Source organism: Balaenoptera borealis (assembly GCF_965194805.1).
Source record: "Balaenoptera borealis genome assembly, chromosome: 9".
Taxonomy (NCBI): domain Eukaryota; kingdom Metazoa; phylum Chordata; class Mammalia; order Artiodactyla; family Balaenopteridae; genus Balaenoptera; species Balaenoptera borealis.
The window spans coordinates 45,959,557-45,985,189 of NC_138873.1; the positions used below are offsets into that span (position 1 = coordinate 45,959,557).

The window sequence follows — 25,633 nt, forward strand, 5'->3', positions numbered from 1 at the left end:
CGTCTGTTGACTCAGCTAAGTTTCTGTGGGAAAAGGAGGCACAACAGAGGAACAGGAGCTGTTAGTACAGGCCCCTCAAGAGGTGGTGCATTTCCCATCAGTGGAGGCAAACGCTGAAACGACAATTCTTTAGAAAACTTGCAGTAGGAATATTTTGTACTGCAGTGGAAGAAGTCCATGACATTCCTCCAGAACAAGAAAGAAAACTGCAAACCTAGAAATCTGGAGAAGTGTCTGACTACTAATTTTCTAACACCTAGACAAATAATTAGGACAAATCAGTTAGGTTCACATGGGGTTCCTATATAGGCTGTATATATTTGGCATAGAAGTCAAAGACTCTAGCTTAACCTACTGCTTTAGGTTGGCAGGGCACTGAGGCTAGGTGTTGATTTCCCTGTGTTGATTATGGACAGCAAAGTAATTTGCATTACAGCATTTATCAAATGTACTACAGTGATTGGTTTACAAAGTCATCTCCCCTCCTAGACTTTTATGTATTTGAAAGTAGAACTGTCTTAGTTCTTGCTAGCATTCCCAATATCTGACACAGTGTAGGCCCTCCATATACACGTAAAATGTTTCTTTTACTGAAAGTTTTATTGAAGGGATTACAGATCAAGACTTTAATATGAATGATGTAATCTCTGGGTTATCATACAGGATTTATTTATTTATTTAACATCTTTATTGGAGTATAATTGCTTTACAGTGTTGTGTTAGTTTCTGCTGTACAACAAAGTAAATCAGCTATATGTATACATATATCCCCATATCCCCTCCCTCTTGAACCTCCCTCCCACCCTCCCTATCCCACCCCTCTAGGTGGACACAAAGCACCAAGCTCATCTCCCTGCGCTATGCAGCAGCTTCCCACTAGCTATCTATTTTACATTTGGTAGTGTATATATGTTAACATTACTTTCTTACTTCATCCCAGCCTCCCCTTCCCCCGCTGTGTCCTCAAGTCCGTTCTCTACATCTGCATCTTTAAGATTTATTTATTTATTTTATTTGGGGGGCAGTTTACACTCACACATATTTCAATATTCTAGGGGTACAAAAGGGCATGCAATGCAAAAATCTCTCTCCAAATCTTGCCCTTAACCACTTAGTTACCCAGCCAGGGACAATCAAAGGTATCCATTATTAATGTAAGCCTGGAAAGGTATTTTACGCATATGCAAATGTAAATTCATTTTCTTTCTCATCCCCTTTCTACAAAAATGTAGCACATGAGTCCCACTGTTTTGGAACTTGAGTTTATCCCTAAACAAAATATCTCAAAGTTCATTCATATGAATATGAGTTTTCTCAGTTGTTATGCTTATGTTTCCTTGCTTTTTAAAAATTTATTTTTAAGGGTTATATCACATTCTAAAGTAAGGATGTTTTATTGTTTACTTACACAGTCCCTACCATGGTCATTTAGAGTGTTTCCAACAAAACTGCCTGATCTTTCTAGTAAAACTTACTGTTTGGGAGCAGATTTTGGAGGGCATTTTATTAACACTATCATGTAATATTTAGGCTGTATTTTATTAAAATTATACATATGTATAATTAAAGAGCAACATTATTCTACAAGGTTTTTATAATAAAAATTATAAATATGACAGAAATTCAACATCAAAATTACAGGTGTTCTCACAAAATGAATTTAAGTCCTTTGAAAAAGAAACAATCCAATATATTTAAGGTTGGCATAAGTTTTCCTGAAGTACAAAAAGCCCAGAGGTGACAAAAGAAAAATGGTCAGTGTATTACAGGGAAAATTATATCTAGACACATTCTGTCAAAATATTTGAATTGCCATAAAACATTTAAATCTAGGCAGAAAATATGTTCATAATAAAAGAAAAACCCAACCTAGACTTATAATCCCCTACGATATGAAATAGTGTAAGTCATGGAAGCAGCATTTGAGAGCCAAAAGACAAATTTCAATTGTATTAGAAATTGATTTTTATGAAATATAAAGATTAAGAAAAGATACAAAACGAATATAACGTATACTTTGGTTGTAGAAAACAGAAATCATTCTAGCTGCTTTTAAGTAAAAAGAACTTGAATATAAGGAAATAGAGTCTTAAAAAATCATTGCAAGGGATGCAGGAATGGGTTCCACTGTCTGGTATTCTAAGAATGACACCCAGAATAAGCCATTGTCACAGATACAAACTTCATGTCCCTTTAATATAGAGTTGTTACTGGGAAATGACTGCCCAATGATCACATTTCCCATCTTCCTTGAGTGCAGGTAAAGCCAGGTCACTTAATAATAGCCTCACCAGTGGGATATGGTCAGAAGTTATGTGTGTCATTTCAGGGCCAGGGATTTTAAGAGGAACATGTGTTTTTTCCACAATCCCTTTCTCTTTCTGCCAGTTGGACACAAAGATGATGAAGCCTAGGGGATTCCAGAGCCACAAAATGGAAGGAAAGTGTCAGCCAACCAGGAGCACTGGCACTGAACTATTTAAAAACTATTAAAGTGTGTTAAACTATTAGGTATAAAATAAGCTACAAGGATATACTGTACAACACAGGGAATACAGCCAATATTTTATATTAACTATAAATGGAGTATAACCTTTAAAAATTGTGAATCACTATATTATACACCTGTAACATATAATATTCTACAGCAACTAAACTTCAATTAAAAATTTTTTTAAATAATAAATTTTTTTAAAAACATAAAAATAAAGTGTCAAAGCAGTGACATTTTAGGGTTTGTTACAATAATTGAATCACTCTAATTAATAAAATAGCCGACTTTGCCTATGGACTTAAAATCAGCATCACAATTGGGAAGTTGAAGAATCAAGAGATTCTCTGGAATCATTTACATCCGAGGATTTAGAAGCTACTGCTATCACTAACTTGCCCCAAGATACCCATGAAGCAAGCAAGTGGACCCTGGAATGCAACTGCAGCAAAAAAAAAAAAAAAAATCATCTCTACAGCTGTGTTTGCTAGTGGCAAGAGCAAGAATGTTTACAAGGCAGAAAGCTGCTGCCCAACCTAACCCCTACAAAACTCACAAGAAGCATCTAACTGCCAAAACCAATTTACATCCAAAATGTTTTTCTACAAAAGCATCTAGAAGATATACTTTTTTATCTTTCTGGCTTCTGCAGTACAGTAAAGCACACTGGAAGGAGGTGAGATCAGCTGCTGAGTGACAATCCACCACAACCACCACTGCACTATGACTTCAGTGTTTTTGCATAGAAAACACACACATATGTACATGTAGGTCTAGAAGAAAATGCACTAAAATATTAAGAATAGTTTCCACTGAAATGGGAGAATATGGGCAAATTTCACTTTCTTTTTCATATTTTCCAAATTTTCTACAATGAGCATTGTATTACTTTTATCATGAAAGCATAGGAACATTTTTTAAAGTATAGTATACTGTTGTTGATAATAATAAGTATATTATTGTTAATAATGATATAGTAACTTAATAATTCATCTCTTTTTATTTTTGAAATTTACTATAATTCCTTTCTTTACTTCTACCACCCACAATTAGCCTCATAAAAGGCCCAGAAAAGTATAAAAAGAAAAGGATTGCTGATAAATGTTAATCAATGCACACATTATTTCTCTTTTGCTCCTATGATAGACTGTATGTGATTTGCTTTCATAACTAAACTGGAAACTGCCTTAAATACAGGGACCATTTTTTTGCACAGAAATAATCAAGTTAAGAAATGGATTATTGATTAAGCTAAGTAGATTTCCCCATGATTAGTAATGATATGAAAAGAATTTGTCAACAAAGGTTATCAAAAAAAACAGTACAGACTTAAGAAAATATGTTATTCTGGTAACAGGTATAGGAACAAAAAGAAACAGATGAACCAAAAAATTGTATGACCATACATGTGTATATATCTCATTCACCTCAGAAAAGGGAATGGCTTAACAGAAATTTCCAAAGGGGTAGTAGTCTTATTGTTTTCTATTCAGTGGGCCAGATGGCAAAAACATAAAAAATGAACAGTTGATGATTAAGTGTGGGCAATTCTAGAGTCTCAACTCAGTGAAGGGAATTGTGGTTTTTCAAGCAACATTCAGAATCCATTTTTCTGCCCTCATTTGTCTCTATTGCATATCGAATAGTCTATCTTTCTAGCCAGCCACTCTGATAAAATGTAAGTGAAGAACCACCAGTGATGTTATAAATGAAGTACTTAGAAGCTTGCAGTAATAGGAGATATTAATAATAACCTTAATGAAAATTTGTAGCAACTCAATTTATTATTCGAAAAAACTAGTGACAAATGGTATTTTGTGCTGCTGTCCAGAGCTCAGGGAAAAAAAAAAAAAAACCTGTTAATTAAAAATGTGTAAGCGCAAAGTTGCAATACTGTAATCTCCACTGAGTTGTATGAGTATTCTGTAAATTACCTCTCACTGTTCCTAAACATTAATATTTCCTTAGACTTTTTTATCCGGTAGAAATAGACTTAGAAGCCTCTAAGACAATGTTTTTACCAAAACCCCTCCCAACCTGCCAGCAGCTACCAACAACCATGGCAGATTATATTTCCCCAAATCTCCCAGTATTCTGTATACACACTATAGACTGTATTCTATAGTGTGACTTTATCCTCCTTACCAAGCTGTGGAGTTAATTCCCCTCCCCTGGAATCTGGAAGGGCAGTTCCCGCTTCATCCAATATACTATGCATACTACAGAAGAAGTGACCCTATGTGGCTTCCTCGGCTAGGTTATTAAAAAAAAAATCCACTTCTGCTTTGTCTCTTGGAATGCCTGCCCTATGGATACTCTCTCTTGGGACCTTCATGCTGGGAACCCAGGTGCCATGAGTAGAGAGGTCCAAGCCAAGGTGAGACTGCTTTTGGTATGATGGGTGATACTCCCAGCTGAGCCAGGTCTTAATTAGCTGAACTGGGCTCTCATCTTACACTATATAGAAAAATCAACTCACGATGAATTAAAGACTGAAAAGTAAGACCTGAAACCATAAAACTTCGAGAAGAAAGCTTAGAGGAAAATTTCCTTGACCTTGGCTTTGGCAATGATTTTTAGGATATGCTACCAAAAGCTCAGGCAACAAAAGTAAAATTAAGCAAGTGGGACTACATCAAACAGAAAAGCTTCTGCACAGCAAAGGTAACAATCAACAAAATAAAAAGGCAACCTATGGAATGGGAGGAAATATTTGCAAACCATACATTGGATAAGGGGTTTATATTCAAAATATATAAGGAACTCATACAACTCAAGATCAAAAACAAACAAACAAGAACAAAAAACAAAGAATAATGATTTAAAAATAGGCAAAGGACCTGAATACGCATTTTTCCAAAGAAGATATACAACTGACCAAAGATACGTGAAAAGGTACTCAACATCATTAATCCTCAGGGAAATGCAAATCAAAACCACAATAAGATATCACTTCGCACCTGTTAGGATGTCTATTACAAAAATAAATAAATAAATAAAGATAACAAGTGTGACCGAGGATGTGAAGAGAAAGAACACTTGTACACTGTTAGTGGGAATGTAAACAGGTACAGCCTCAAAAAACTGAAAATATAACTACCATATGATCCAGCAATTTCTCCTTTGGGTATATAACCAAAAGAAAAAGATCATTACCTTGAAGAAATATCTGCATTCCCATATTCACTGCAGTGTTATTCACAATAGCCAAGATATAGAAAAACCTAAGTATCCATCAACAGATGAATGGATAAAGAAACTGTGGTATATATATACAATGGAATATCATTAGGTCTTAAAAACTGCATGACCTCACTTATATATGGAATCTAAAAAGTCAAATATATAGAAGCAGAGAGTAGAATGGTGGTCACCAGGGACAGGGAGGTAAGGGGAATGAGGAGATGTTTGCCAAAAGGTACAAAGTTGCAACTATGTAGGATGAATACCTCTAGAGATCCAATGTACAGAAATGTGATTATAGTTAATAATACTGTATTGAATACTGGCAATTTGCTAAGAAAGTAGACTTCTCGTGACACACAGAAAAAGTGGTAACTCTGTGTGAGGATAAGATATGTACATTAGCTTGACTGTAGTAATCACTTCACTATGTATTAATATATGTGTATCAAATCATCATGTTGTATACCTTAACTATAAACAATCTTATTTAAAAAAATAAATCAAATAAAACAGACTTATCACAAAGTCTCAAATTCTTTGGATTGGTATACAGTGTTCATGATTCCTTCAGCCTTGTTTCCTACCTCTTTCCACATTGTACTTTATGCTATCATAGCACAAGATCTCTCGTAGATCCTGAGTGGCACTCGCTTTCTCTCACCAATGTTCACAACTTTGCACTTATCGCCTCTGTCTCAAACATTCGCCTTACACTTCTCCAGTTGTCAAACATTCCTGATCCTTCAAGCAGCCACCCAAGCGGAGTGTCTCTCAACTCCCTTCAGATAAATTATGCCTGTATTCTCACTGCACCTGATTATATGTCTTTATAACTCAAGAGTTTACCACAACATCTAGCACATATTATGGATCCTGTGGACACTTGTTGGGTTACTGGATAAAGAGCTGGGTGGATGAGTAGATGCATGGATGGAGAGAAGGACAGATGAGTGGACCTTGGAGGATGATGAAAAAAATAAAGAAGATATATTTTTGTCTCAATGCTAAATACTGCCTAAGACTGAAAAGACTGTAGTGAAGAAAGGAATACATTGGGTAGAATAATCAGAAGAAGAGTGAAAGAAAGGTGAGAGAAAGCTTTATAGAGACAATGAGTTCATCTGAGTAAAGTCCTTATATAGGAGAGTAGTAAAAGATAGCTAGATATTAAAGTTGTTGAAGGAACAAGGGGAGAAAAACACTAATGTCATATTTTAAGGCATTCAGGTAGAGGTGATGGAGCTCAGTAGAAAACAAGCTATTACACTTGCAAGCAGAGAATGTTAAGAATGGAGAGGCATGAAGTGGGTTTTATTTGCTTTTAAAATTGTATGGGTTGATTTATGGTCAACTCTGTCAAAGGCATGGAAAAGTACTCCTTCCATTTTTAAATACCAATGTAAAACATTACATTAATTTTGTTATAAAAATCATCAGATCCAGTATTGTATCCACTTAAAATAATAATGTTATACTTATATATTTAGGCAGGAATATGGATACATTTTACAAGAATCTTTTGGCAGAATTTTATTCATAATCCATTAAGCTAGAACATTATTTTGAAACACAAGACAAAGTTTCAAATAAAGGTCTAAGAGGTTGCTTGCAAACAACTAGAAAAGCAACCAAATAAAAAGAACTTTGAAAATCCTTCTCGCTCACCTTTCACTTAGGGGATGAATCTACTCAATTCTGAAGGCTAAATTGTTTTATTCCTTTGAATAGTGCAGTATGTTTTTGAAGATAGGCAACAGGGAAGCTGTTAAAGTGACAAGAACAAAAATGGCAAATTCAAAGTTTTCCAGAGTCATAAGGAAGAAAAATGAGAATGGAATTGTTACTATACATTCAAGGAGCAGAGTAGTAGTATAATGAGACAAATTAAATAAATTCAAGAACTTTGGAGGCAAGGTAGTGATGAAAGTTATCTAAGAATTTCAGAAATATTTAAAAATTGTGGCAGATTATCACATTTCAATATAATAGCAATGGCCTAATTTATAGGATGTCTGTAGAAAGAGAGAAGGTCTTAGTGGAAAAAGTAAAAGCATTGAAATAAAAAAACTCCCTGAGTCTCAGTATTCTCACCTGTAAAATGAGTAAATAAAGTGTACGTTGTATAAACAATTGTGAGGAATGAGAAAAAATATATATTTGGTGCAAAATAATCATTTGATAAGTAATCCTTATTGCTGCTAATATTATCAGAGTTTGATGCACAAATAAGAGGAATTTAAAATTAGAAAAGAAAAAAATGGTAGGAATTATGAAGAGTCACAGAAAAAGCATCAGATGATCAAAGCATCAGATGATCAAGTCTTATGCTGGTAGAGTAAGGAGGAAATAGTCACAAAGGATCCCTCTTGAATGACTGGATGTACACATTTTCTCTGGTCTTTTCTCAGAGAAAAGTTAGTCTACAGCAAATTAACAACAGGTGGCATTACTGACGCCTCAACACTGCAAGGTGTAGGTAGTTGACACTGAAAGAGGGACAGCCTCATGTATATACTGAGCCTGATTCCAGGACAGCAAATATATTAAATATAAGGGAAGGTGATGATTTCAGCAGATTTCGTCTGAAAGACAGGAGTGTCAACTTACAACATTTCCAGGAAGAGATTTATGTTTTAAATGCGTTGGCTCTTTAAAATGTTTTTTTTTAATTATTATTACAGCTGCAACATACATGCACACAAAACAAAAAGCTTTGACCTATATAGACAAAAAATGAACTCTAAGCCTCACAACTCAAACAAAAATTAACTCAAAATGGATCAATTTAAAATATAAAACTATAAACCTTTTAGAAAAAGTCAGAAATTTTTCAGGATTTAGGGCTAGGCAAGGAGTTCTTAGACTTGATACCAAAACTTGATCCATGAAGGAAAAATTGATAAATTAGACTTCATCAAAAGTTAAAACTTTTCCTCTCAAAAATACATCATTAAAAGGATGAAAAGACAAGCAACAGACTGGAAGAAAATATTTGCAAAACACATATCCAACAAAAGACTAGTATCTAGTCCTAGTATCTAGAACTCTAAAACTCACAGAATAAAAAAAATCTAATTATAAAATGAGCAAAAGATATAAACAGACATTCACCAAAGAGGATACACAGATGGCAAGTAAGCACATGAAAAGATATTCAGCATCATTATTAGGCAAAGGCAAATTAAAGCCCCAATGTAATATCTCTCACATGCGTCAGATTGGCTAAAATAGTGATGACACCAAATGCTGGAGAGGATGCTGAGAAACTGGATCACTCCTATGTTGTCTATGCGAATGTAAAAGAGTAAAGCCACTCTGGAAAATAGTCTGGCAGCTTCTTATAACTGACATACGATTATCATACTACCCAGCAATAAGTTCTTGGGCATTTATCCTAGAGAAATGAAAACTTATGTTCATGTAAAAAACCGTACATGAAAGTTCATAGCAGCTTTACTCGTAACAGCTAAAAACTGGAACCACCCCAAGATGCCCTTAAATAGATGAATGGTTACACAAAGTGTGGTACCTCCATACCATGGAACACTGCTCAGTAATAAAAAGAAATGGACTATTGAGGCATACAACAACTTGGATCAATCTTCAGGAAATTATGCTAAGTGAAAAAAGTCAATTCCAAGAGGTTACGTATAATATGATTCCATTTATATGACATTTTTGAAGTGACAAATTATATAATTGAAGAACAGATTAGTGGTTACTAGGGGTAGCGGGTGCAGGAGGGAGAGGTCACCATAGATTAGGAATGGATTGAAGGGGGTGGAGGAGGGAAGGGGAGGGATGCAGTCATCAAAGGACACCAACTAGAGATTCTTGTGGTGACGGAATTATTTGGTAACCTGAAGATGGTGTATATACAAACTCATATATGTGATAAAATTGCATGGAACTTAAATACACACACAAGTATAATCAGGGAAATCTGATTAACATTAATAAATTATAGTTTTGCAGGATTTTACCATTGGAGATACTGGGTAGAGAGTACACAGGACCTCTCTGTATTAGTTCTTACAACTATACATGAATATAAAATTATCTCAAAATTAAAAAAAATTTTAAGAAAGCTTTGACCTGTGAATTTAATGAATGCCCTTAGTTATTAGGTTACAAGATAAAAAGAAAAACATTACTTCTAAACAACTTAAAAATTCTAATATCTGGTACATCATTGTGTAAGAAAAAAACCCATGTAATTTTCTTCCTCAAGATAATTCTGGACTAATTAGACTGATTTAATAACTTTGATAACTGATTTATCATAACTGATTTAATAGAAAGTGTTCTATATCTTCTTCCTGATTTTACCAACATGTAAAAATAATGCTAGCACAACATTCTAGTTTATGCAAGTCTTGGATTTATTTTCTAACGAATAGACTATTGTGAATTTCCCAAACTACTTCTACTGGTTTGGTGCATCAGATAAACTAACATCACTTAGAAAGCCATAAAATTTTGTTTTCAACTGAATTAATTACTAGTAAGTAATGTTTTAAAAGAGATCAATGCATATGATACTACAAATCATAAGGATTTCATATGTTAGCCTAAATTATAATTTCCATGTCTTTAATCTTAAAGTCATAAACTAACCTTAATTTGAGTCAGTTAATAGTCTTTATATAGGAACAGCTTAATTTTAAAATACCTGGGCTCTTATTTACTACGTTATAGAGTAGCCATCAGTTAACACATTAAAAAGGCAAATGAATCTTAGTTATGTTAAAGTTCATGTTCATTTTTAAGAAATGTAAAAATATGGGATGTAAGGTATGTAAACAAAATAATGAATATATATTGGTTTATTATGAGCTATAAGAGAATAATTTAGTCTAAAGGAAAAATATGCCAGAATGTAAAAGCATATAATGAAGTACAAATCTGATGGTTTGTACCATAAATGTAGGTCTGAGAAATGAACCTCACTTGCTTGGGTTTATAATATTTAGAAATAATGAGCTTGAATAATATTTAGAAATAATGAGCTTGAAAGGAACTATGAAATGAGCTTGCCAAAGTTGGATAAATTTGATGACTTTATTTATGAGAGAAAAAAACTCATGAATCCGTTATTGCATACCATCATATAGATGATAATCCAAAAAAGTAAAAGTAAAATCTGTGCTCTCTTTGTTAAAAGGGCCAAGTTATACCCTGCACAAATAAAGTCCCTTTTTATCATCAAAATAATTCTGTGGTTTTTCGCATACTCTAATCATTTCAACTAAAGTTTCTTATTCTTTGAAAATGTTTAATTCATAATTTCTATTTATTGCTGTTTTAAAATATTACCTAATAATTATTGTATTTAGTTACTTGCGATATATATCCATATTTTATCTCTTCTGATGACTCTTCTTGCCTTGTCTTTTGCAAATTCAGGTTCCAATTTCAAAATAATAAAATTATTAAGACTTCTTTTATATGTAAATTATGTTTAAGTGTCCTAAATGACTAGCTAGCTAGCTAGCTACCTAGCTAGATAGATATTAGAGATGTATTAGATAGATACAGAGATGTATTCCTTCATTTTTAAAAGAAGGCATATTAAAAAATAATTAGCTATATTTGACACTACCCAGATGTTTGATCAGTGCAATATTGTTAGAGCTATTTTGTTTATTTTTATTTTCAAGTGGAAAAAAAAAAATCAGGCTTCTTAGGTGAATTTTATATAGGTAAAGGGCATTAATATATTTCAGTTTTTGCTGGTATTTTCCAATTAAAAATAAACATAATCATGCTCAAAGGCTGACAAAGTTACTGTCAGCAATTTCTTTTTAATATATTTTCTTCAGATTTACCTCATCTATTTTGATGCTCTGTTAGGCATATACATATTGAGAACTGTTATGTCTTCTTGGAGAATTGATCCCTTTATCATTATGCAATTCTCCTCTTTATCCCTGGTAACATTCCTGCTTTGAAGTCTACTCTTTCTAAATATACCTACTCCTGCTTTCTTTTGATTAGTATTAGCATGGTATATCTTTCTCCAACCTTTGGCATACTCTAATCATGTCTCTTGTAGCATGGCCATCATTCATTTCATTTACATATAAGCATACATAATCGAATACATTGTTGGTATTACTATTCTGAACAAACTTATCAGATCAACTAAGAAAAATAAAAAGTTTGTATTTTACCTTCATTTATTCCTTCTTTGATGCTCTTCCTTCATGTGGATCCCAGTTTTTGACTTATTTTCCTCTTCTCTAAAGAACTTCCTTTAACATTCTTGCAAGGCAAGGCCCACTAGGAACAAACTCCCTCGATTTTTGTTTGTCCGAGGAAGTCTTTACTTTTCCTTCACTTTTGAAGGAAAATTTCTCAGGGTACAGAATTGTAGGTAAGTGGCTTTTTTTCTTTCATCAGATTAAATGTTTCACTCCACTTCTCTTCTTGGCTTGCATGGTTTATGAGAAGTTAGATGTAATTCTTATCCTTGCTCCTCTATAGGTAAGGTGTATTTTACCTTTGGCTTGTTTCAGAATTTTTTTCTTTGACTAAGGTATATCATATTCAAAATACAGAAAGCCAAGTTGTAATTTTTTTGGCATTTTTCCTGTTTGGTGTTCTGAGTTTCCTGGATCTGTAATTTGGTATCTGACATTAATTTGGGGGAAATTCTCAGTCATTATTATTTTAAATATTTCTTCTCTTCCTTTTTTTCCTTCTCCTTTTGTTATTCCCATTACACATATGTTACACCTTTTGTAACTGTCCCACAGTTCTGATTTTTTCAGTCTTTGTTCACTTTTCAGTTCTGGTGGTTTCTACTGAGATATCCTCAAGCTCAGAGATCCTTTCCTCAATGTCCAATTGCTGAACATTTCAGATAACCTGGACTTCCTGCAAAAATAGGTCTGTCCCTCATCTTTTCTATGCAGATATTGAAGCTGTGTCTTGACCTTTGTGAATATAAAAATCATGTCACAAAGTTGCTGCTTTCCACTTTGAACAGATTGATCTGAACTCAGAAACGTTCCTAATTTCACAGGGTATTTTCTTTTTAAATACTCAGCATTGTGTTATTTGGAGAACTAGTCCTTCTTTGTAGGTCAACTCTTTGTTTCTTTTTCTAGATGTTTGTAACTTTGAGTTTTCCTTTGACAAACCCTATGTTGGTAGAGAGCCAGGCAACCAACTACACATGTGTGTAGTGCCACAAATTGAGCCACTATTGCTGGAGAACAATCTGAAAATACACAATAAACAGTAAAATTAGTAAAAAAAAAAAAAATTAAGTGCAGTATGAAATTAGATACCAAATACGTGGTTTCAAAAGTAAATGCAAAAGGACATCCAAAAGGGATAAATCAGGCTGGGATAAGTGGGGCAACTCTTCTGAGAAGCAGTAATGTTGTTGCTAGGTAGACATGAGGTGTGTGGAGAAGAGGCCTTGAAATGGGGAGAAAAACAAAAGTGAAGACAGAATAATAAAGCACTAACTTTTCTCCCTGTGAACTTAAGATTTTCCTTGACTCTTCTGGCACATATCTTTCTATAATACTTAAGAACTTCACGGAAGAAAAAAGGATTCTTATTATGAGAAAAATTTTAGAGGTCAAACAAAAAAAGTCATACAACCTCCTGGAATTTCAGAGTTACTGGATTTTTGAGGAACTTAAAAAAGGTCTTCGCTTATTTTTAGAAAAAAGTTAAATTCATTACTACCTTTCTAGGAATGCTAAAACAGTTTTCAATAGTTTCTAAGTAAAATTACACATTCCCAAATATAAACCGATTTTTGCAGTGAGAGAAAAGTATCATGAGAATTTTTTCTCTGCTAAGACCGAAGAGATTCAGTGCATACTCAGTGAAGACTCCCCTTTGATCTTTTTTCTGCTATTGACATTGCTTTGAGGTATTTTTGCTTTGGATGCTCTGCCGCCAGGGGCTTGGTGGTGGAAGCTGAGTTCACATTGTTTCCCTATATGCTTAATTTTTAATGACAAGTCTCTGAATTACCAGACTACGTCAATTACCATCCAAGAAATCTAATTTTGTTTATCAAATTAGTTGCTTGGAAGAGTAACATAAGCATTAATTTCAGCTTAGCAGCGTCTCTGGTCTGTAGCAGGTGCTATTTGAATGAACTGCCAGCACTTGATAAAACAGTTCATCAGGCCTTGCAGTCAAATCAAATCAAGCCCGTCCCAACAGCTCTGCAGCCAACATGGCACGTGGCCGTACATCTAGAAAGCAAACTTTCCAAACTTCAAATAAGACACAGAGTCACTTCTCTGAACAGAATAATCATGAGGATTTTTTAAATTATCCCAAGGCTAAAACTTATAAATACAAAAGAAAGTGAAAAGTTAAAGAAACTGCCTATGATAGTTCAGAACCAAAATACTTTCTTCCAGGAATACTTCTCTAAATAAGGCTAAAACGTAATTTTTATTTGCATTATCAAGATGATTCCCTATTTATTGTTTTATTTCACTTTGATAATAGAAAACTCTGGTTCTTTCCATATTCTAACTTGTTATGGTTTTCAATTCACCATGGCAGTCAGGGCCTGTAATGATCATTCCTAACACAGCAAAATCACAGGACACATTTTTATTCATCCATTTACTCACCCATTTTTATTCCCGATGAATTTTAATATTATTTCCTTGACACAAAAGTGCAAGAAAGTTCACAATTCCACTGAAATGCAACATATTTTACCACCATATGAAAGTACACTGAATTCTTAAAATAGAAAATAAAAATTTTAACTTCAGTCAAGAATTTCAACTAGCAATCTTTGTCCCATAGCCTTTTAAAATGACCATCTATGGAGCAACAAGTATTTACTGAGCACCTACTATATACCAGGCATTGCTCTAGGTTCCAAGGAAACAGCAAAGAATAAAAACAAAGTCTCACCTCTCTTGGAGCTGACGTTCTGGTGAAAAGCTTACCAAATGCAATCTCTGTCCTTGAAGAGCTCTGGCGCAGACCCTTAATAGAGCAGGGAAAGATTCCCTGAGGAAACCTCATTTTTCGGCCAGAAAGAATGAGCGGGAGGAGGAAGGGCATCACAGGTAGCAGGAAAACATACAGGTGGTCAGGAAAAGCTTTGCTGAGTCGGAGGTGTTACTGAACCAGCTTCGTTTGCCTGACACGGAGCAAGCCAAAACGCTAAGACGTCAAGTTTTGCAGCAGCCATGCGAGGAGATGGGAGAACAAGTTCTCAGATGCACCTCCACGAAGGTGACAGCCTCGGGATATTTATGAGATAAAGAAGCAGGGTCGTCTGAGGCATGGGAGGCATGCGAAGCTTGGGGAAAGGTGACTGGAAATAAGAAAAAGCTGACGTAGCCATCTTTCTGTGCGGAGATAACTAAGCTACCGGCTTCTTCTGCGAATGCTTGTTTTAAAATGGGGTCACTTAGCCTAATCAAAGGGTGGAGCTTTCAGCCCTCTGACGTCAAAAGGTCACGGAGCGGCACTAGCGCATGCCCAGTTGGAGGATGGGTGGTCCTATCCAGCTTTAACCACTTCAGTCCTAACTAGACACAGCTGACTCTACCTTCCCGGAAAACAACTCGGGCAAACCTCTTATTGTTAGGGTAAGTATGGCTTGGAGAACAAGTTAGGTTTTTCTGTAGCAACAACTAAAAGGACCTTGCTCGGGGAAGGCAGGTTCCAGGCATAATGGATTTAACTGATGATTCCCCACGGTTTCAGAGACACCTGAGTGGGTCTTGCAGATTGAATATGAGTCCAAAAAAATGTGCTACAGTAAGAAGAAGGAGTAAGTGCTAAAGGCAAGGAGGCATGAACCAGGCTTTGTTTGGGACTTAAGTTGCTACTTGTTTAACAAGTCGCTGGGGGCAGCTAAGTCTGAAACTATGGATGGGGCCTGACTCTTGGTGGCCTGTGGGCCAAGCTGCAGCGATTTGGGGAATCTTCTTTCCCCAGCCTCTCTACCCGTAAAGGGATACTGATTAATGGAATAACTAAAAAAGGAGGAGGAAAGGCACAAAAGCATTATGCAATTGTTTGATTAGATAACTGATTTCTGAAAAGTTCTCTGTACTATGCGTACTTTTCCTTCCATTGTATTTTTAAGGCAACTAGGAGAGTTTAATAGTTTTAAAATTACAACTTCAAAAATAATTATAACTAATATTTTATAACACTTGACAGCTTTAATACTTTAAGACAAAAATACTTTCTCATATATTATTTTATTTGATCATCTAAGTAATGCTGCAGGGTAGAAAAAGTGTAATTAACTTCATTTTACACGTGAGGAAAATAGGTCAAGAGGTGGTTTTCCCTGGGTCAGACTTCAAACAGTGCCCTTCTACCTCCAAATTCTGGGATCTTTCTACCATACTAGATTAACTTACATGCAAAATCTAGTTGCTTTATTCCAGTAAAAATTCCCTTTTAAAGTAAAGCTTGAAAACTGTAATGCTGGGCTCCTCCGGGTTTGAATCATAGGTGTGCTAACACCATGTGTGGTGTAGTTCCTATCAACAGTACCATCTCTCCACTCTGCAGCTGGTACTCCCCAAAAGAGATTCTCCAGCAGCTGTGCACCACTGATAGTTCCCTAAGCCTTTGCACTTACTTCCTGTACTGCTTTTTTCGGCTCCAAAATTTGGCTCTCATTCTTCAAAATAGTTCATCTTTCTTTCTGTCAATGCTGACTTGGGCAGCGTTGGGTTTTTACCCCTCTGCTCTCCAGGATCTCCTTGAATGCAGCTCTCCTTTTGCTTGTCTGAACTGCTGGGTGGGACCCAAACTCTGCCCTCAAGAATTTACATTCTCTTGAGAAATAAAATAAGTACTCACATGAAACAATTAAAACATAATTCAAAATGGCAAGCAATAAATACACTCTCCCTTCATCTTGATTACACCTGACTTTTGAGGAAAGCACTTTAGAGAACTTTATAACATTTTCATTTTGGACTTAAAAATGTGCTAGTCTATCCATGTACTACCTGGGGATTTTCTACTTCCTGTACAACTTTGTGTGGCAAATAATACCAATACATTAGAAACATTGTTGCTACTAAGGATTACAGTATTGTTGAATTTCAAGGTAGCACTGGACATTTGAATTAAAATGCTGTATATTTATTTCCAGTCCTTTGAAATTATGAAATGTAAACTTATCAAATCCGATTCTTATGAAAATTATGACTCTGTTGTTACTATGAGTATATTCCTACCATGAGTATGTCACTGTGGGTATTCACCAATATCCACAAGGTGAATTTGGGTGGGGAGTGGTATAGGAACCATTTACTCAGTACTGAGCCATCGAGGGGTAGAAGGTAGGTGCTTCTGTCCTACATCATCATCTATTCATGTCAGAATCCTGAGTCATCCCTTGTTCTTGGCATCCTTCAGAACTGGCTCTCTCTCTCTCTCTCTCTCTCTCTCTCTCTCTCTCTCTCTCTCTCTCTCTCTCTCGGTGAACTTCTGCAAGTCCTTTCTGGAGTCATTCTGCCTTTCCTGCTTCATTTTGAGCCTGGAGAAACCCAGTTGAGTTCCCCCATGCAGTCATTTTCCTTTTCTGTGCAGCTTTCCCACATCCAGGAGTCATTCAACTTTCTTTACACCCCAGTGAAGTGCAAGAAACAATAGGTCAATTGTAGGTCCATCTGTCTACATACACTGCATAGATACACTAAGCCAGAACTTCTTCTCTGAGTGGAGCCCATGAAAAGGGTCCTCTGCCCTTCGATCTTCAGATCTCCGTGGGGTGGCTGTGGTCTCCTTTAGGTCCACCAGATCCTGTTAGGGGTCACAGCATCTGCTCACTCCTGGTTTTCCTTTTATCTCTCCTCCACATCTCTACTGTGTTAATGAAAATGGTCATCTAGTCTGGAGATAAACACCAGTGGTAGACAAAGTGAGACAGAACTTCATGGCTCTTTATATCACTTTCATCATTTTGCTTTATCCAAATTTTATGTTCACTGTCGGAGGCCTAGGCTCAAACCCTCAAAAATTAAGAATTAACCCCTTGTTTTCTCTTTCTACTGTGTTTTTCTTCCCTGAGGCAATGATGCAAAATGCCCAGCTGGCTAGGGTTATTATATAAGAGAAAGTATGAAAAAAATAGCAATGAACATAATATCCCTTCATACTACTGGTAAAATCATACATAAACTACTTACCCATTTTAAATGTTCATGGGCCCAATCACTCACTCTATAAATATTTATAAGGTGTTTAACTTTTACATTTACCATTACCATTCTTACAATTCTTTCTGATGATATTAAATCATTCTCTACTAAAGGAAAAACTTTATATGTAACAACTGTTAAATTTGGCCAGAGAGGTGGTGAAAGGGCAAGATATGCATTAACTGTTAGAAAATTTTCCTATTTCCTTAAGGCTAAGAAATCTTCCCGTCTCTTATGTTCCGAAGGCAGGACTCTGATGAGCAAGTTAAGGTCTCACTTGCACTTTTCAATTTCCTCCTCCATCTCAACTTCTTTCCCACCTTCACTTTCTCTTTCTCTCTTTGTCCTAGATTTGAAAAAGAAGTGCCCCTCCTCTTTGCCAAAGTGAATGCCTGTCTTCACTGGTACTTCTGATGCCCCCCACCCCCTCCTCCAGCAGCTGAGATCACAGCACAGCAGGGAATATGGAGTTTGCAATCACAAGTGGACTCATAGCATGGCTCTGCCCCTTTTAGTTGTGGGATCCTGCGTAAGTTATTTAACAGCCCACGAGCTCAGGTTCTGCCTTTGAAATATGGAATCCTAACAATGCCTGCCACATAGTAAGTTCTTAAAAATTGAGAGGTGTTCTATCATTGCTTCTTTTTCTTGAATCGTCAGTCTCTTCTCTTATACTGATTCTGTTTCTTCTCCCACAGATCTCTTCAGTTCTCTCTGAATTTAAACAAAAACAATTCCTCAACCCTGTAGCATCCTGTGCGTACCACCCCATGATTCTCCCTTTACCACCAGGTTTTTGAAAGAGTAGCTATTCCTGTAGTCTTTTCCTGATCACTCCAAATTTCTTAAATTTCATTACTGATCTTATCAAATTTACTTCCTCAGAGGTAATATTGACCTTCTAATCACTGAGTCCTGTGTCTTTTCTCTGTTTTTAAACTCTTTGAAACATCTGTGCCATTCAACATTGTTGAATACCCCTTTGTTTGAAATAATTTATCCCTCAGCATCTATTGTTGGGCTGTATCTGTGTGTTTTTCTGACTGATCATTCTCTTCCTATCTACAAATGTAGCTGTTTCTTAATTCCTTTGCTTAATCCACTCCATTTAGATGTGCACAATCCTTCCTGAAATTTCACCAAGTCTAACACCCCTATTTGAATGAACCAAAGGGTCTAGCCTCCACAGTAAATTAATAATCTCTTTAATTATCTGCTTGGATATTCTGCCAGACCTTTGAACTCAAAACACCCCTTGAACCAAAGTCATCCCGCTCTCCCAGACTAACCCTTCTTCTCCTCTCTGTATTACAGACACTAGCATTCTCCCTGGCAACCAGATTCAAAATCTTGAAGTTCCTTCCTTTCCTACCACCCATCTCCTATCACCAATCACTCACCAGTCCTATGAATTCTAGCTCCATAATATTTTCACACTTATCATTATCTTCCAGTTTGTCACCTCCATGGTTTGGGGTTTATTATGTCTTATCTGAACTACTATAATAACCTTCTAATTTGTTCTAACTCCTCTTAAATCTCTCTCTCCAGCTCCCCTCCCAACCTTCATTTTTTCAACTAATCCATCAACAATGCCAGATAAAGCCTCAGTTTAATTTAATGTGTTTATGAATAAGAAAATTACTACAGAGAGAAAAGAAGAAAGCATTTTGGTACAGCAGCTGGGTGCTATGATATATATGTAACTATATTATATTATTTAACATTAAAAACAAATTGTGATGAACATAATTGGTTGCCCACACAGTATCCAATTCCCCCTTCCTTCTTCCAAATACAATGCTGATTTTTTTTTTTCAGGTTTCTATCTCCATCCCTTCCAAAGGAGGATTCTAATTAGTCTATGCTAGTTTTCTGACTCTTGTTATTGGTCTATGGGTGATTGTGTGTCCTAAAATGATTCAGAAGGGTAAAGGGAAGAACTTGTATTTCATGGTTGGCTAAGAATCTCTCTTTTTCACTCTAGGCAGGAAAAGAGAGCATCTTGCCCAAGTTGCCCCAGCCACCAACTTGGGACCATGAGAGGAGCCAGACTGAGAACAAAATTGACAGAGAGAGAAGGGCTGAAGCCAAAGAGTAGTAAGAAGAAAGTCAGAAAGTGACACACTGTACCTTCATCCCCCGACTACTGGTTACACAAGGTAATATCTTTCCTTATTTGTTAAGCCATTTCAAGTAGGGTATTCTATTACTTGCAGCCTGGGTATGCCTGCTGAGCAATCCTCTGATGTGGAGATAGGCTCAGAGAGGCCCAAGTTCACATGGTTAGTAGCAGCTGAGCCAAGATTTGAAACCAAGGTTGCTTGACTACAAAGCCCTTGCTTTTTCCACTAACCCATATTAACTGATTAGGACTCTCATCAGGTCAAAACCTATAAAAAATATTTCAGACATTTATTGAGACATTACTGTGTATTGTACACAGTTATCAGTGCTTTACAGATACTAACTCATTGACACTTTGAAATAACCATATGAGGCCCAAACACTATCCTCATTTTACAGAGACTGAAAGAGTTAAATAACTTTCTCAGAGTCACACAGCAAGTAAGTTTCAGAACATGGAATTGACCCAATGCATTCGGACTCTAGAATGCCTGCTCTTAATCATTAGTCTTACACATTTCTTGATTTATTCTTTGCATGTCCACAATGCTTAAAAAACAGGTTATGTTGCTTTCATGCACTATATTTATGAGAAAAGTTGTGGGAGCCTCCTGCAAGAGAAAGTTGGCTTACAATATCAGTGTGCATGTATCAGACAGAGGCTGGCAGGAGGATGGATAGAGGGGCTATTTGAATGGAAACACAGGATCTGAAATGAAATAATCTTTTGGCTGAAGAGGAGACAGCCCCCACTCACATCTCTCACATCAAGGGTGAAGCCTGGTAATGGTGCTGGCAGTAGAAGTTCTCAAAAAAACCCTTCACATATGGCTTAAGTTTGAATTTGCAATGATACCCAGAGACCCACGCCAATTACTCTAAGGAGTTCTCCAAGGTACTGGAATTAATTCCAAACTCCTTAGCTTAATGTTTATGTTGTACTCCAATCTACCTTTCTAATACCCCCAACCCCTGCCCCATCCTTCTCTTTTGTACATGTCATTTCCTCTCATTGCATTTAGGTAATCAAAATTGTACATTAGTACCGATGCTTCTTTCAAAAGGAAATTTAACTTGCATGGGGATAATTTTAGAAATATAACTAGCATCTATTTACTAGAAACAGAAATAACCTTAGCAGTTTGATGTCTTTATAATAATGCAGTGGGACATATGGCGAGGGCAATGGTAGAATCCTAGAAAATGAGGTTAGCTCAGTGGGAAACTCTGTTTTATATTTCCCCCAGAAAACTCTTTTCAACTTCCACTCCACTAACAAATGAAATAAGGTCCCTGTTCATGCTACATCATGGAAATGTGTGCTATCTGTCCTCGCTCTTAAAGAGAAGCCAGGGGCACAAATTAAATAAGCCTGGAAAGGTTTCACGCATCTGTAATTTAATAAAATAACTAGAGAATAATAGCTTCAGGGTTTATACATAACTCTTAATATTTACCCCCCTGTGGATATAAAGTAACCCCTCCCTCCAAAGTTTCTGTTAAAATGATGTCTTGAGAATAAGTGATATGTCATTTATTGTCTTCATTCAATAATGGTAGATTATTAAGGTCCTGTTTGTCACTGGAATAGTAGACCTCATCAAAAGGTAATATTCCACTTTTTTCTTAAGATTAGAAGTGCTCTCTCAGAACAAGATGAATCATGGGCATTCATCTTTCTTCTTCAACTGTCACTAAGATATTGGGGAGACCATAAATAGTAAAGAAGCATATTAACAATTTTACACAGTCAGTAATATAAAGAGTGAGAGAAACTTTGTCAAGTCATTGTCAATCTGAATTTTTTTTCTTTTTCCAAAAAAATCAGATGCTTTAAAATCCCTCTAAACATCACAAGGCACACCAGAGAGAGAATTCAAGGAAGAGCAAAAACAAGATCTGGTATTCTTTGGAGGTTTTGCATGTTACACTAAATTCTCCTAGTGCCCCACTGAAAGGTAATTCACATTACATACAGCATAGCAGCAGGCTAAATTTTATTAGTGAAAACATATTATCTATCCAGTTGAAGGAATGAAGAGGGCAAATAGGTTAAAATTTTTCTCTTAACTATTAATTAATGTGCCTCAGGTGGTCTCCTTCCTGTTAATTTCATTGTACTAAAAGAAAAATAGTAAGAGCATCTGTAGATGTTAATCAGAGCTGCTTGCAAAATACAAGACAGAGACCTGAATGTCTCCCTATAAATCAGTAACAATAACAACACCACCATCAGAGCAGAAACAATTAAACAGAGCCCATGCCAGCACATACTCTATGGCTAATTCTACCTAGATTGGTGTTCATGTTAAGATAACCAAATCAGTAGTTGTAGCAACCAGAACACAAATTGAAATATGCAAATAAAACTTGAATTATGTTGATTTTACTTGATTTGGGAATATGTAAGTATTATTCAATTTTCAGACAAAGTAATATAATTAATGTGCAAATCTGACAATGTCTTTCCTCTGCTAAAACATTCTGAAGGCTTGCAAAACAAAGCCTACACTGGGAAAACTGGACAGCTACATGTAAAAGAGTGAAATTAGAACACTCCCTAACACCCTACACAAAAATAAACTCAAAATGGATTAAAGATCTAAATGTAAGGCCAGACACTCTAAAATTCTTAGAGGAAAACATAGGCAGAACACTCTGTGACATAAATCACAGCAAGATCCTTTTTGACCCACCTCCTAGAGAAAGGGAAATAAAAACAAAAATAAACAAATGGGACCTAATGAAACTTAAAAGCTATTGCACAGCAGAGGAAACCATAAACAAGAAGAAAAGACAACCCTCAGAATGGGAGAAAATATTTGCAAATGAAGCAACTGACAAAGGATTAATCTCCAAAATATACAAGCAGCTCATGCAGCTCAGTATCAGAAAAACAAACAACCCAATCCAAAAATGGGCAGAAGACCTAAACTGACATTTCTCCGAAGAAGATATACAGATTGCCAACAAACACATGAAAGGATGCTCAACATCACTAATCATTAGAGAAATGCAAATCAAAACTACAATGAGGTATCACCTCACACTGGTCAGAATGGCCATCATCAAAAAGTCTACAAACAATAAATGCTGGAGAGGACATGGAGAAAAGGGAACCCTCCTGCACTGTTGGTGGGAATGTAAATAGATACAGCCACAATGGAGAACAGTATGGACGTTCCTTAAAAAACTAAAAATAGGACTACCATATGACCCAGCAATCCCACTACTGGGCATATACCCTGAGAAAACCATAATTCAAAAAGAGTCATGTACCCCAATGTTCATTGCAGCTCTATTTACAATAGCCAGGACATGGAAGCAACCTAAGTGTCCATCGACAGATGAATGGATAAAGAAGATATGGCACATATATACAATGGAATATTACTCAGCCATATAAAGAAATGAAATTGAGGGACTTCCCTGGTGGCGCAGTGGTTAAGACTCTGTGCTCCCAACGCAGGGGGCCCGGGTTCGCTCCCTGGTCAGGGAACTAGATCCCACATGCATGCTGCAACTAAGAGTTCGAATGCCACAACTAAGGACCCTGCCTGCCACAACCAAGAACTGGTGCAACCAAATAAATAAATAAATAAATATTTAAAAAAAAAAAAAAGAAATGAAATTGAGTTATTTGTAGTGAGGTGGATGGACCTAGATTCTATCATACAGAATGAAGTAACTCAGAAAGAGAAAAACAAATACCGTATGCTAACACATATATATATGGAATCTAAAAAAAAAAAAAAAATGGTTCTGAAGAACCTAAGGGCAGGACAGGAATAAAGACACAGACGTAGAGAATGGACTTGAGAGCAAGGGGAGGGAGAAGGGTAAGCTGGGACGAAGTGAGAAAGTAGCACTGACATATATACACTACCAAGTGTAGAGTGGATGGCTGGTGGAAGCAGCTGCATAGCACAGGGGGATCAGCTAGGTGCTTTGTGACCATCTAGAGGGGTGGAATGGGGAGGGGGGAAGGGGGACGTAAGAGGGAGGGGATATGGGGATATATGTATGTGTATGGCTGATTCACTTTGTTGTACAGTGGAAACTGACACACCATTGTACAGCAATTATATTCCAATAAGGATGTTAAAAAAAAAAACAAAGCCTACAAAACTGCACACTCCTCAGCTAAGGTACTAACTATATGTGCAAGCCTATACTTTGCTTTCCCCGCATTGTAAACTGTTCTCCACATTAGAGATTTGTGAACTCCCTAGGATTCTGTAGAAAATTCATGGTATGTTTATATGTGCATTTTTCTAGGGTGTGGGTCCTCGGCTTTCATCAGATCCTTGTTGACCCAAAATGTTTAAGAAATATTGATACAGCAGGCAGAGGAGAAAAGTAATTTGGATTGTCAGGTACATGTCAATGGGTTGTCAGGTACATGTCATGTCAGTCCTCTGAAAAAAACTGAAGACTAGTATAACACATCATTCAATATGAAGCCATTCTTGTGCTTTTAAAAGAGTGACAATATGGGTAAACTGCAATACAGTTTCCCTGTGCTGAATTAACCATGGTGAGAAAGATTTTTCATAAGGGTGAAAATACCATACTTTTCTTAATTAGACTCATGCTAATTATTTCCTGAAAAGCTTGATGGTAGAGCTGGAACACAAACAAAAAACAAAACCATGTTTTGAAAGAAGAGTGCATTTAATTTGAAAATTGGCAAGGAGACTGGGTAAAGATTGTGATAGCTATCTGGGTGGACTTCCCAGCACATTTTCCATTAACTCTCATTATTTTTCTAGCATCCTACAGTTATTCCCTTTCCCATCCTTAGTGGTGGACGTGTATCTCAAACATGACCAGTTAATGTGACCAATTTCCCTATCACAGTAATTGACCCTGGGGTGAGCATTTAACAAATAAGCAAGACCAAAGAGATGCCTTCCCAAATTGATAAATGGATATTGGAAAGATATTCTCATTCAACTGGGTGTACTAAGAAATTGCTGTGTAAACCAAAGGCTACCAGTGGCAGCAGAGAGCACTTGTCAGAAGAAAATTGAGCAATAGGCAAGGAAAAGATTTTTAGAAAATAAAACAGAGAGATTGGGAGAGAGAAAAAGCCCTGAAGACATTGTGTGAACCCTTGAACTCTTAGACTTGTTTATCTGTACTTTAAGTCAGGTTCACTTTGGACTTGCTAGCTATATGGACAAATACGTTTTCTTTTGTTGCTTCAACTACCTTAAGGAGGATTTTTATTGTTTGCAACAGAAGAAGACCTACCTAATATAGTAGAACTCTGACTCCATGCTTTGCTGTCATCCCATTTGTCACTGGGACAGATAACAAACCTGAACCCCAGTCCAAGGCCCTCTTCTTAGAGAAACTCACACCATTACTAGTGATTAAAGGTGCCAGGATGAGTTGCTTGCCTGTTGTATTCTGTGATCATCATTTGCTACATGTATATTTTTCTTGCTTGAATTTCAACAAATGGAATGTGGTAAAGTGCTCTATCTGATCTATACACAAAGCATTATGGGAGCATGAAGTGATGAAGGCAGTATGAACTCGGCAAAATTGCCAGTCACCAGCTCTGTACATTTGGACAAGTTATTTAACCTGCTAAGCCTCGGATTCCTCAGTGATTAAATAGATATATCTACCTTAAAAGATTATA

General features: G+C 36.2%; 2 long non-coding RNA genes across 2 annotated transcripts in view; one reads left to right on the plus strand and one right to left on the minus strand.

The window, feature by feature from the left end:
• LOC309634622 overlaps window positions 1–25,633 on the minus strand; it is a 333,842-nt gene that overhangs the window by 258,973 nt on the left and 49,236 nt on the right. The window contains exon 2 of the long non-coding RNA XR_014248253.1: window positions 11,851–12,902. This is a non-coding gene — a long non-coding RNA (uncharacterized lncRNA). The remainder of the gene's footprint in view (window positions 1–11,850; window positions 12,903–25,633) is intronic.
• The window catches only part of LOC309634640, a 170,694-nt gene that overhangs the window by 63,337 nt on the left and 81,724 nt on the right, over window positions 1–25,633 (plus strand). The gene's annotated exons all lie outside the window — the stretch shown is intronic.